The sequence below is a fragment of the Oryzias latipes genome, chromosome 1, assembly GCF_002234675.1.
Source record: "Oryzias latipes chromosome 1, ASM223467v1".
Taxonomy (NCBI): Eukaryota; Metazoa; Chordata; class Actinopteri; order Beloniformes; family Adrianichthyidae; genus Oryzias; species Oryzias latipes.
This window is the reverse complement of record NC_019859.2, coordinates 19,831,554-19,846,073: the sequence shown is the minus strand read 5'-3', so window position 1 is coordinate 19,846,073 and position 14,520 is coordinate 19,831,554. Positions and strand designations below refer to the sequence as shown.

The window sequence follows — 14,520 nt, the reverse complement described above, 5'->3', positions numbered from 1 at the left end:
GTAAAAGCAGATGAGCAGTGAAAAGTTCAATTGCTTTCAACAGATGATAACCTGGGGTATCCAAAAAACTAAAGGTTGATGTCTTCCTTATTTTCAGGCTTATTTTAAACAGGATTTGGCCAACATTTAGAATAATTTTGTTTTTATTTCAAGTACTTAAAGTATTTCCCCAACAGACTTTTTTTTTAACTTACTGCAGCTTGTTGAAATGCAGGCTTATCCTTAGTTGGCACTGGTTATCTTTAAGTCGTCAGTCAAAAGAAGGAACAGGCTGTTAACACCGCATTTCAAGAACCACGGCTTCCTTCAAGCAAATGCAATATAGCAGTATAAAACACATTTTTCCTGCTAAGTTTCTTGATGATCCTTCCCTCTTAACCATCTGCATTTTTGTCATATTGTAGTTCTCACACTTTCTCACAATCTTTAATGTGCCTGTCTATTGTTAGACGAAGCACATTCTTCTCTGTATACTCATCACTGCACCTACAACGCAACAAATCAGCCACTAACAATGAAGAAATAATGATAACCATCGATGGATGATTAGATGCAAAGGTATGAGCATCCACAGGGATTTAAGTCACTGATACGTTCACAATGGCCTTGGAGCGGCCGGCCACTTAGTTAAACAGGGTTGCTACTAAAGGAAGTGGGGGTCAGGAGGCCATTGTGTTCAACTCCATTCTATTGTTGAACACTGGAGCAAACGAAAAATACTATCAGATAAAAACCAAGAGTGGAAATTGATGCTTTTATTTTGGTTTCATTGTAAAAATTTGAAAACAAGACCCGATCATCTGGGGTAACAAAATAATTAATGGCACATTAAACTCTTTTTTTTATTATAATTATTATTCAACATGAAAAAATCAAGACTCTCTGAATCTAAAAAGATGGAACAAAACTGAAAATTAGATAAAAATGTTAATAGCTCTGCTATTATAGGATACTTGAATCTTAAAAGCAATTCGGAAATGATGCTCACTTTTTATTTTATTACTTCTTTTTCAAACGGAAAATTTGGCAGCTTCCCTGAAGCAAAAACGTAGTAAGTATCAGACATTTTACGAAGACTATTTATGAATCAACTGTGTTCCTATAATAACAACGTTGATGGTTTACTACAAAAGTTTGTTTAAACACAACAATTTTTCCAAAATTCTTCAAACACAATGCATTGTGGTCTATATTTGCCAAACTAGTGAGTCCAGTATCTGTCAGAATACCTTTTTTGAAGTATTACAAAAACTTGAAAATCGACATAATAAAAAAAAACTTTTTGTAAAATGAGTCTGTATCCATTCTTCAGAGGCGATTAGTTCCCCTCTACCCTCAGCAGCAAGCATATTTAGGTTATCCAAAAATTAGGCACCAGGTAAACAAAACTAAGCTCATATAACAAAATTCTTTAGGGTATAGAAAATGTTATTGCATTTTTTCTCTTTGAGGGGATTTCCCAATGTATTAAAGTCCAGAAACTGGGCTGGTATTCTTTATATTACCAAGGCTTACTTGACAGTGGAATAAGTGGGTGTGACTTTGTCGTAAAAATGTGTTAATATAACACACTTATACCTTATAAGTGGTCTAGAGAGGCTTGTTCCAGCTGTTGGCTGTTAAAGCATGTTTCTCCTTCAACGTGCACATTTACACATAAGGAGTAGAAAAGTGATATGAGAAGGGTATTGTTTAGTTGTGCTATTGGTTTAGGCTTACAGTGCATTATCATTAATCTTCTGTCATCTCCCTTTTTGTACCTTGGAAACTTTAAATGCCTCTGGAGAGATTAGGACTCGGGATATTTCATGAAAACAAGATAAACTACAAAGACTTGTATCTTTCCAGGAAAAAGGAGCTGACACAAGCAGATATGCAAAGCAAGGCGAGGAAGGGAAGAACAAGGATAGTAAGTTTGGCCTATTGATTGGGGTCTTGTTAATTTACAGAGATACCATAAATAGCTCAAAGTCAAGCCAGGGTGGGGTGGGGGGTGAGGAAGGGTAAGGACAGCAAGGGGGTGGGGGGGTGGGGGTAGAGGAAATGTATTGATCTAGAAACCCCAGGATGTCCCATGAGACCTACATCATGCTGACCAGGCCCTATGTTTGTCCTTTAGCAGGGCACTGCAGCAAACACACATATACACTCTCCAGTATGCAGAAACATGCCGATTGTAATAAAAAGATATAAATTCCCCCATACTGTATTTTCTTACATTTACTAATTAGTCTCTTTAGAGAATGCTGGACCCACATTGATTCTGTTTATATTACGGGCATGTTATTTATGTATATAGAATGGAATAGAATAGAATAGAATAGAATAGAATAGAATAGAATAGAATAGAATAGAATAGAATAGAATAGAATAGAATAGAATAGAATGCCTTTATTGTCACTATACATATGTACAATCTGCATCACACACGAATCCAGTGAAATGAGAGCCGATCACTGTTCAGTGCAGACATGCATGAAAAAAGGAATTTCCAAAAAAATTCACAAAATGTACAAAATATGTTATATGATACCTACCGACCTATCAATCATTTTATTCTTTTTCTCCTCTATATTTGATGAATTTTACAGTCAAAAGCAGTAAAGATCTGTGTAGTGCTGGATTATATGCTGTTCTCAGTTGGGTGCACATAACAAAAACACAGAGAGAATGCACACATGTACACACCTTCCTAAGCTCCTCATTAAAAAAGTATGAAGCTGCACTCTTGGTTGGCCATTATTTGTTTTCATATGCATGAACAGAAGAGAGTATATGAACTACTCTAGTTCTATCAAGGTCTCACATTGTTAGTTTATTGCAACATCAAAGGTGGATTAGGTCTTATTAAGGATTTTTGTGAATGCGGCTTTGTTAAAGCTAACCCTTTGGAAGGAGCGGTTAGAGCTGATTGTTGGTCAGTTTAAAAAGAGACGCGACAAGACAAACCACCTCAAAAAGTTTTGGCACTGGTTGCACTTCACAGCAAGCTTTTAAACTGCAAAAGCCATAAGGTTGATGCTCCACCCAAGAAATTTATTCATTAACCCTGTCAGATAAACTAAGTCTGTAAAAGGAGCACGTTTTACTCTGACCAAAGACTGTGGTTTGGTTTAATTCACAGCTTGTAAAACAAGTCTGGACAAAAAGGATCACAACAGCCATCAAAGCATCAGTGAAATTTATGGGCAGTGTGTTACAAGAATGCACGTCATACAAATGAGGACTCAACTTGCAATTACCATTTCAGGCAATGCACATCTCAGCTGTAAAAGCAGTTTTGTACAAGCGAGAATATTACTCATTTTGATTTGATATTAGAATAGTTTAACTGGGCTGTGGTCTTAAAAAAATACACACAAAATGTCTTCCAACACAAACATTAAGACTCTAGAACTGCCTCTCTAAACACAGTGAAACCACGATTAGAACCAGTTTGCTTTACTCAGATGATCCAATTTGTTTGAGCTAGTTTGAAAGCCCACCTGAAGTCCAGTCTACCTAAATGACCTTGGGCCTTAGTCACAACTGCCTTGAGCGGGCACGAGCGAAAATGGGCAAAGCTGTACAAGGCGCGCAGGTGGCCCTCACAAAATTTTAAGACAAAAAGTGTTCATGCACATTTTTTCTATAGCAATGCTCGTAGCGAACACTGAAATAACATGCAAGGATATAAGGAAGGTTGAAATCACTGAGACACAGGTGGACAGATCTCTAGTAGATGTGGGGAGGGTAACAGGCAAATTCCTTATGTTAATCTTTATATTATTTGTTTCAAGTTGAATTTCCTTCTTTTAATGCTTTTTTCATTGAGCTCAGTGATTGTTCCTGCCATTACTACCATGAAAAGAGTACCGGTAGCTCACAGAATACTGGGAGAAGGATTGCAGATCAGTCAAATAATCAATGTCATCTAAGTGTACCAACAGAAACTGTTGGTATTACCTAACCCTTTAACAACGGAGATGTCGCCAGCAACGCCATAGTCTTTGGCGTACCGCAACTCTTTAACCGTTCATGTAATCAATATGAATCCGCTGAATCTGACGGAGGAAAAATAGACTTTTCACATTGGCTTTGCACTTTTCTTCACTTCAGGTGCCACTGGAAATAATCTTAATTGTGTACATGGTTGAAGAGTTACGGTAGTAAAACGAATGTGAACACTGGAGCTAAAGCGCCAATGTAAAAGGGTTAAAAAGGGTTAATAATACACACAAAAAATATCTTTTGAGTGATTGTCAAATTGTGGTTACTTTTTAAGCATAATTTGGTTTGATGAAAAACTGTATACAGTGAAGGTCGTTAAAGTCAAATAAAGATTGCTGCTTTTAATTGACCATATATTTTTACTGTTAAATCTGACTGAGGGACATTGTGCATTTGAATGGGTTTAGTTAAAAGCTGGTAGTGGCCACAGTCCCCACGGTCCAATCTGGTGTAAACTGCACTTGAGCAGCACTCAAGCACAGATTTCCAAAGTGTGTGTTCTTTGTGAGCACTTAGGAATGGAATAACAATGAGCTACTTGATTTTGTAAAGTACTGGAATGTGACGTGATGCTGGTGTTTGTATCATCAGTAGTCTAAAGTGGACTTAGCCCAAGACCAAAGCAGCATACACTCCCAGCCCGCAGAAGCAGACGGGATGATCTAATGTCTATGTTTTCTTTGGGGAGCATGGTTAACTCTGCTTAAACCGTGATAATTACAAAAGTATACCCTCAAGCCAAGATTCATTAACAATTTCTTAGGATCCCAGACACTGGCAACGACTTGGTTTCACTCATCTCTGCTGACACAATGTCGGGTCCAAACCTTGCAACTTGTGTATGTCTGATTAGTGTAAGCACCGTTTCTTCATGCATGAACACAGTATAAAAAAAAAAAGAAAAACAGATGGCAAGGCTGCAGGCGGATCTGAAATGACCCAGAAACAAAACCACATCACACAGAAATATATAAAACACACATGAACCTCAGGCTTTCATGACTTCTGAATTCAAAATAAACCTCTATAAATTCTTATAAATTCAACATTTGATGGCTCAGCCCTTCTTAAGTGTGCAGCTAGCAATTACTTGGCAAAAATAATTAAAGAATGGTTATAGGAAAACAGTGCAATTCATGAAAACAGTGGATAGGATACACACTTAAAGTCCTACTTTATAAGATTCTAGATTGATTTTAGTGCACTTTCTGTGCCTTTGACTGTGATTTCATTTATTTTTGAGTCAATCATTAATTGTAGTCAATACAATAAAAAAACACACAGATTTATCAAACTCATTATAAAAATGATAATATGCTTAATTAAATATATTGATCATTAAGTAAAGTCAAATAGAGCTGTATTTATTGCTTGAAAAAAGAGCGGAAAGTCAAATTTCAGTGATTATTTCTAACTAAGCCATTAAACTATTTTTTATTTGCAAAAATTTCCTTAAGATCTCGATGAAGTATAAAGTTGTGACCCTGATATTGACCGAAGCAACTATCCATCCATCAATTTTCTTAACCCGCTACAGTACTGGTATATCCCTATATCATGGGGCTGCTACAGCCTAACCTGGCTATTGTTGGGTGAAGGCGGGGTACACCCTTGACAGGTTGCCAGCTTGTTGCAGGACTAAGAGTGATTCTCACTGAAGATGAACGATGATTCTCCAACAAATTTTTCTTAAGAAATAACATCACTATAGTACTTTCAATCAAAACTAAGACTCTAAATTAGCACAGAGTCCATACCTAAAAGTCTAACTTATGATGGCCGCCAGAGATGATCAAGTCTCTCATCATGAGAAAAAAATACCCTAAGAATTCAAATTTTTTACTTCCCTTAGCAAGAGATAGTCTATTTAAGTATACTACAAGTATACTTAGTCTACACTAAAAGTGAGGCAGTATGTTTTTCAATTATCTATATAGTGGGAAGTTAAAATGTTCCAGTTTAGGAAGCTTACTCAGTTAGTATACTTCCAACATCCAACACAGCGTGTACATGGTCTGTGTTATTCTTGTTATACTTTTGTTTAAACTATAGTCTACTTAATGAAAAAAAAATTAAGTGTACTTCTTTTTGCTAAGTGTCCTGCCGTACTATGCAGAAACTCAACATTTGCTGCACAAGAGTGAGCTCTTAAAAGTTTAAGGCCATGCAAAAACATGTGTTCTTTCATTCCTATAAATCTTCTTTCTCTTTCGGCTTTTCCCATCAGGGGTCGCCACAGCGAATCATCCTTTTCCACCTCACTCTATCATGAACATCTTCTACCCTAACGTTAGCCAACTTCATGTCCTCTGTTAAGACATCCATGTATCTCCTCTTTGGCCGTCCTCTTGCCCTCCTGCCAGGCAGCTCCATCTCCAACATCCTTCTACCAATATATCCACTATCCCTCCTCTGAACATGTCCAAACCATCTCAGTCTGGCTTCTCTGACTTTGTCGCTAACACAGGCAACATGAGCCGTCCCTCTGATGTACTCGTTCCTTATCCTGTCTAACCTGGTCACTCCTAAGGAGAACCTCAACATCTTCATCTCCGCTACCTCCATCTCAGCCTCTTGTCTCTGTCTCACTGCTACCGTCTCTAACCCATAGAGCAGAGCTGGTCTCACCACTGTCTTGTACACCTTTCCTTTGAGTCTTGCTGGCACTCTTCTGTCACACAACACTCCTGACACTTTCCTCCAACCGCTCCAACCTGCCTGCACTCGCCTCTTCACCTCTTTTCCACACTCCCCATCACACTGAACTGTTGACCCCAAGTACTTAAACTCCTGCACCTTCTTCACCTCAGTCCCCTGTAACCTAACGCTTCTACCTTGATCCCTCTCGTTCAGACACATGTATTCTGTCTTACTACGACTGACCTTCATGCCTCTTCTTTCCAGAGCAAACCTCCACCTCTCTAGCTGTTCCTCCACCTGCTCTCTACTCTCACTGCAAATTACGATGTCATCCGCAAACATCATTGTCCAGGGAGATTCCTGTCTTACCTCGTCTGTCAGCCTGTCCATCAGCATAGCAAACAAAAAAGGACTCAAAGCTGATCCTTGGTGTAGTCCCATCTCCACCTTGAACTCCTCTGTCTGACCTACAGCACATCTCACCACCGTCATACTTCTCTCATACATGTCCTGAACTACTCTGACATACTTCTCTGCCACTCCAGACGACCTCATACAGTACCACAGCTCCTCCCTCGGCACCCTGTCATATGCCTTCTCTAAATCTACGAACACACAATGCAGCTCCTTCTGACCTTCTCTGTACTTTTCCATCAACATTCTCAAAGCAAAAATGGCATCAGTGGTGCTCTTATGGGGCATGAAACCATACTGCTGCTCACAAATCTCCACCTTCTTCCTAAGCCTGGCTTCCACTACTCTTTCCCACAGCTTCATTGTGTGGCTCATCAACTTTATTCCTCTATAGTTGCTGCAGTTCTGCGTGTCACCCTTGTTCTTAAAGATCGGGACCAGAACGCTTCTCCTCCATTCCTCAGGCATCTTCTCACTCTCTAAAATCCTATTGAACAACCTTGTTAGAAATTCCACTGCTGTCTCTCCTAGGCACTTCCATACCTCCACAGGTACGTCATCATGTGTTCTTTCATTCCTATAAATATCAAGCTTAAACATAGAATAACCTGTGCTTCTGGTTTTCTGGGCCAGAAAGCACAGTGGAGCTAATTTGTGACTTTGACCATTTTCCTTGCTATTTTTAGAAAAGGTTGTGTCCCATTATAGCAGCTGCTACAAGGCACTCTGGGGGATTGGACCTGCTCATTAGAGGCTTCTTCAGTAAATCAACCTGAAGCCATTGTTCACCTGTTTTCCAGGACACTGGGCTTTTTATTTTAACAATGCAACATTGTACAGAGGCGACTAAAAGCAACAATGCACAGTTAAAATGAGGCACCATAACAATATACATAAAAATGTCTTGATTTATAGTAATGTTTTTCAACACAGATGTACCCATGTAAAAGACCTTTTCTTGCATGTACATAAAAACCTATTCAAAACGAAAAATAAATACAGATTATCTAATGTATTTATCAGGAAGTGAAGGGTTAAACTCAGTAAAATGTTCTTTCATCCAGACAAACAGCAGTTAGCGCTGATAAAATGATAGAACATTCTTTGCATCCTCCTCACATTGAGGATTTATATTATGACAAAAACTATAGTATCACAGGGTGAGTCAAGTTTTTCCAACATGGTAAAAACCTGCAGTCTCAAAGCGATCTGAACAGAGGAGCTGCATTAACAAGAAGGGGAACCACGATCCATTTGGGACAGGCTGGGACATTCCAGCATTTCACAATAACTGAGGGGAGTGTGAGAAAAAGAAGAATTAAAGAGGGAATTACAATAACGAAGTTTATTAGGTTGAGAGTGAAACAGACTGCTGGGGATTTGAGTCTGGTGGCGTTTAATTATGTGGAAATGAATACCTCCCTGAGAATGAACACTCACACCTCATAAACACACTGAGCCTTTTGGGTTGAATCCTTGCAAACACAATCAAAGAAAAGGAAAAAAGAAAAAAGCTGGAGGTCAAGAGGAAATTAAGGAGTACACTTGACATTTATGGGTGGTTTGGAGCTGTGTTTCTTCAAAGACCCGCTCCAATCCTCTTTTGATCTGTTATAAAAGCATTCTCGGTGGTCTTTTAACGATTATGTCGTGTTTAGCCAAAATCAAAAAATCCTGTGTAGCAGTTCATTTGAAAGTTACATCTGAGTTGTGAGTCTCACTGTTATCACTGTTAACATTCTCTCCCACTAGCTTACAGCCCCTCACAAAAAAAGGGGGAACATACATGAATCTGGTCGCCTACAAGTGGATGATTCCAAATGGACCAACTTAGGGAGCTTGTGACCCACCCATTGTTTTTTTCTACTTATATACGATATTTTTCAAATGCCACTTTTTGTATGCTCCTGATTGACAATGATTTAAAAACCCAGAATGCAATTCTAAGCTTAATTTTATCATAATCTTTGTAGAAATATCCATCAAGAAAATGCTAAAAACACCCAAAACACAATTTTCCTCAGCATGAGTCTTTAAACTGGTTGAGGTGAATCATTTGTCGCTGCTAAAAATACCATCAGAAGGTGACAAAAGCACCATCGTGTTTAATAATTAAGCAATATGTGACAGGTGGAGTAGATCTGACTCATAGCCTCTGCAGCTCCAGAACAAACCCAGGACTCTCAGCACAAAGCCTTCACTTGTGCTGAGGGGAGTCCTGAGGAAGACTTCAGAAGCTCAGTGGCAAAAGCACTCCTCTTTAATATAGTATGAGTGAGACCAGTTGCTTTCTTACCACACACACAACACAGTCACAAACACACACACTTCACTTTAAAGAGAACGAAGAAATACTGGAAGGGCTGTACAGCAGTTGAGCTGTCTCCGAATTAAACAAACATTTAAAGAGTAAAGTGTTTCCATTTTCCCCTTGATTGTAGTTCAATCCAGTATTTTCCCAGATAAAAAGAAATACATTGATTTCCAAACTCAATTCCTGACATGAGCCTTTGAGGATACACTGGTAAACCTGAAGGAAAATTGGATCAGACATGTTTACCGCAACTATCAACAACCTTTCATTTGAAAAAAACAAAACACTTTTCTGATGAAAACTGTACAACCTGTGTGTGCATGCTGTGGATCTATTACCTGGCACAACCACAGGCTTAAATTTACCCGTCAAACTTTAAATAAATAGACACAGTGGACACATGTGCATTCAAGCCTGCTTGGTTGAGGAAGTCAAGATGAGGAGATATACTGTACTGTCTTTCACTGTATATTTACCAAACCAAAGAGCAACAGCACTATACAGAATATAAAACATCTGCAATATTAATTCTAAACTTTAATTCAGACAACGCACTGAGGAAATGAAAGAGAAGTCGCTCAATTTAAACATTTGCGGAGCAGAGCTTTCTGGAACTAATCAGACACTGATTCAATTTCACTTTTTTAGTCAAATTTCACCTCCTTAGAACACGTTTTTCTATAAACCTGTAACTATTACATCAGTCCTCTTTTTGTAAATGTTTTACTGTTGATTTCTAATGTTTTATATTTCTTGTGAATAGAGTCCTTGGGTGTTTTGAAATGTGCTTTATAATTTGTTTTATTAGTATACATTATAAATTACAGAATCTTTTTGAAAGATTTCTTTGTTGTAACAATACTTCTTGAGAAAATTTTCTAAACAGTAATAAAGCTTGTTTGTTATCATTACTGATGTTGCCGAATTTAGAAGGAATGTAACTATTCCTCATTAGACTTTGAATGAGCAGCAAAGCAAAATTTGTGGAATAAACTCATTAAAAACTTGGTTGGTCTTTACTTGATTGGATGACTGAAGTTTGGAGAAGATGCAAATTGATGATTTAAGAATTTCATCATTAAAAAACCTTAAGTAGTGTGTGGTAGAACTTCACACAGTAGGGGTGGGCGGATCAATCTGAGTCTCGGTAGTATCGTATCGATAGCAAGTAGGGCTGCACGAAAACTCACGAAATACGATATTAGTCAACAATATTGTGATGTCGATAAAACTCGCAATACATAAAGAAAAAGCGAAACAATCAAAAACATCATTTCCATTTCACTTCAACTGTTTAATTTAAGTAAGAGTCAACCCTCTACATCTAAAATAAGAGAGCTCCATCCCATTGGTCAACAACCTGAAAGCGTTCATCCGATTGGTCAAATGCATAAAGGGATTTATTTGATTTGTTAAATACTTCAAGCTGCCATAAGATTGTTTTAGCACATTTAAGGTAACCATTTATTGCAATTTTTGTGATATTCATATTGAACAGCTTCCTATCACAATAACGATAAATTTGCGAGTTATTGTGCAGGCCTATTATCAAGGTGGTGAAGTATTTATACTAGCATAATAAAATCGATTCTTTGGATACTTTCGTTGCAGTTTTTCTTTAATACGTACAGTAAAGAGCTTGAATTTACCAATAGGGTTGCCAGATTGGGCAAAGAACAGCCCAATTGGAGCAAAAATCCACTCGATTTGAGGGGAAAGCTGCCCAATCTGGCAAAACTGTCTGTCTGCGTAAACAGCGCAAATCCCCCATTAAGAAATTCTAAGTTGCATTGTTTTCGCTTCTACAGTTTCAGCACCCGTTAAGCCTTGGAGCAAAGCAAACCTCTGAGCTTTGACTGTTTGCCCGCTGTCCGTGAGCTTTGTTGAAATGTATAGAAAGAGAATTAAAAACTGCTAATACTTTAAGGATAATCTGAAACTACAGAAAAAAATAATGTTGGCCATGACGTTAAACAACATTGGACCTGTAATGTAGCTTGAATTGCTTTACTAATGTTCAGACTTAACTCAACAGTGTGCATAATATATAGCTGCATTACCAAAAACATTTTATTGCCAGTCCAATGGATTACTTTGATGAAGACAACTTTTTCTGATCATTAAGACCTTAAGAACATTTGTTCAAGAAACAGATAAAAAGGTTGAACTAGAAATGGTAAATGGCATATACAGTATTTATGGATCACTTTACCTTGATTAAGGCCTAAAGCGGTGTAAAGTCACAATCCCATTCACCAACACACAAACATTCGCACCCTGATGAGCTGCCATCCATGGTGCTAACCAAACTGTTGGGAACAAATGAGGGTTCAGTGTCGTACAAAAAGGCACAGCAACACATGGTAGGCAAGACGGAAGCCAAACCTGCAACCAGCTGATCAGAGGTCAGACGCTCTACCTCTCCACTACAACTGCACCATAGAAGTTGTTCTTTTTGTTTCTTTTTTTTTTTTTTTGGGGGGGGGGGGCACACACACACTTTTTTTTTGTGAACTGTGTAAATCTTCAAGATGCAAAAAATGTCTTAATATGATTTGAACATTAAATGAACATTAAATGCTGATAAAAAAATGTACCGATCTTACAACCATTTCAAGCGTGGTGGCTTCATGTAAACATGGATAATCTAACCAACTAATTTACATCACAACCCAATGACCAATGACTTAAACCCTATATATAACAGTAAATACAGAACTTATCAGTCTACAAAACAGATGGCATTTCCCCCCAAAAAAGCTTTTCCATATGTCACATTCCAAATTCAAGAGATACTGAAGTATGGATGTATTAAAGTATATGGATAGATGGCCTACTTTGGTTCCCGAGAGCCACCTAACTGGATTAGGAGTGTTCAGTCAATCAGAGTGTGGAATCATCTGAGTCAGCTAATCAGCAATAAACATCGCAGGGATAGCAAGAAATCCAGATTTATTTTTCATACCATATCTAGCTCAACTCTCACAAAAAAGGAGATAAATTCATGACGTAGACATTTTTAAACCCTTGTCTACCGCTTTCTTACACAAGAGTCTACATGCTCCAAGATTTTCATGGTATTCAAGGAAAAATGTATATAAACAATATCTTATTGATTGTTGTTGAAAAAAGAGGCCCTCACTGTTCAGACACTCAAGTTTGTTTACCTTGCATTTCATGTATGTGAGATTTTATGAGAACAGTGATTTGGAAGGAAGCATGAATGACTCTTAAGTGAGCATAGGAGCGTGTGCGTGTGCGAACGTGTGTGTTTGTGTGCGTGCATGTGTGTCATCTCCAGCTGAGCGGCAGGATGCAGACAACCAGGAAGAGATAAGCGAGGGTGAATGGAGGGAGCTTTGCATGAGTGTGTATCAAGTGTGTGAGTATGGGTGCATTTGTACATTCGCGTGGGGAAATCACTTCACAAAGGCCTGGAAGTGTGTGTTCCCCTGTCTGCCAGCGCGGGACTCAGAGGAGATAAGCAGACAGCCAAATATTCCCCTTGTGTTTTCCCAGCAAAAACAGGAGGCGGAATACCAACTACTCAGACTGATGCCACAGGGTCAGGCCTGGAATGAGTTGTGTTTCCAGGTCTTAGAAGCTGCATATAACTTCATCCACTAGTGGAAAAATGAAACAACAACAACAACAAACTGAAGATAAATAATAACCAAAAAAAAAACAATTTGATGCAATAAATCCAAAACCTTTTCACACAAGAAAAAAAAATGTGGAGACATTGAAAGCACTTTGCCCACTTTGCAGCACATAAACATTTGAGATTCTCTATGTGTTAAGATTTTTTTCTCCCTGCAGTCACAGCTCACTCAAACAGATTGAGCAGATTTCTCCATAGGAATGGTGTCACGGCTGGAAAACCTGAGTCACATTTGTGATGTGCATGCAGAACACAGGGCATGGCCGTGAAGGTTCACCATGAAATCTGCTGTGTTTTGTCCATCAGCAATATCAATCGGGAGCCCCTAAGTTGTTTTTTGATTTGGTTTTGATATCATAGAATGACTGCAGACAGGGTTACAAGTACCATGGAAGCAGCAGAAAAGAGGCTCATATGCAAAGTTACTTAAAGATCCACTAGGATTGAAATGGTGTTTTGGGGAATAACATGTTCTTGTGGCATGTTCTTGTGGCATTTTTCTCATGATGGAGGACATTTATAAAAAACTTCAGCTTAAAATTGCATTTCTGGGTATTTCAAATCATGCTGAATAAGGAGCAGATCCCATTGGAAAAAGCTAGGTGTGACGTGGAACAGCAAGCTCCCTGCTCCACTCCATTCTGATGTATCCACTTGCAGACAAATAGATCCAAGTATGTCTTTGCTCTCCTGGAGCTGGAATCTGGCTCAAAACTGTATAGCTCGCCATTTCTGTTGCACCAGTAATATTATAATGGGGTTGTGATGGGCTGTAGACTAGCAGGAGAGAGAGAACAGATGGATGATGGGAAATGGGGGCGCACCAATAGTCCCGTCCACAACTATGAGGTGAATTTCTGATGAACTACTGCCGCTCTGCAGAAACTGTCCTAGAAAACGACACAGGTTTTTTTTTAATTTTAGTTAAAAACAGCATAATTATAATTAAAAGAAAATTGGGAATGCTTTCAATATAGACCAAAAGATGAGTGTGTGATATGACTTTTTTCATAAAGTAGCCTCGAACCATGACTGTAACATTTAGGAGATGCACATAATTATGCCTCTGATAAACACTGTCTGGTTCTGAATGCTTCCTAACAGCCATGACAAGGTTCAAAAGACACAAAGTAAAGTATGGCGTTTTATTTTTGTCAAAATATTATTCAATTTAAACGGATGTATAAAACTAAAAAAATTAGTTTGTACAAACTTGACTATTGAATGGAATGTTTGGAATGTATGTATTAAATGAATGGAATGTATTTACTGTGTATTTGAACTGTATATTGTGAAATCTGAGCACAGGTGATGGTGTGAGAAATGTAAATGTAATGTTTAAAAGGGAGCAGATAACTATAAGAATTGTATTCTTCAATTCTGCTCCCTTCTAATCATGACAATATGTGAGACAAACATGTACCGGTAAACATTTGGACATCAATTTTCATGAAAGGAACAAATAAATAAATGAAATGAAAATGAAAATTTTTCACAAGTA

At 38.2% G+C, this 14,520-nt stretch overlaps 1 protein-coding gene across 4 annotated transcripts in view; it reads right to left on the bottom strand.

Moving 5' to 3' along the window:
* tll1 (tolloid like 1) overlaps positions 1–14,520 on the bottom strand; it is a 54,336-nt gene that overhangs the window by 35,277 nt on the left and 4,539 nt on the right. The gene's annotated exons all lie outside the window — the stretch shown is intronic.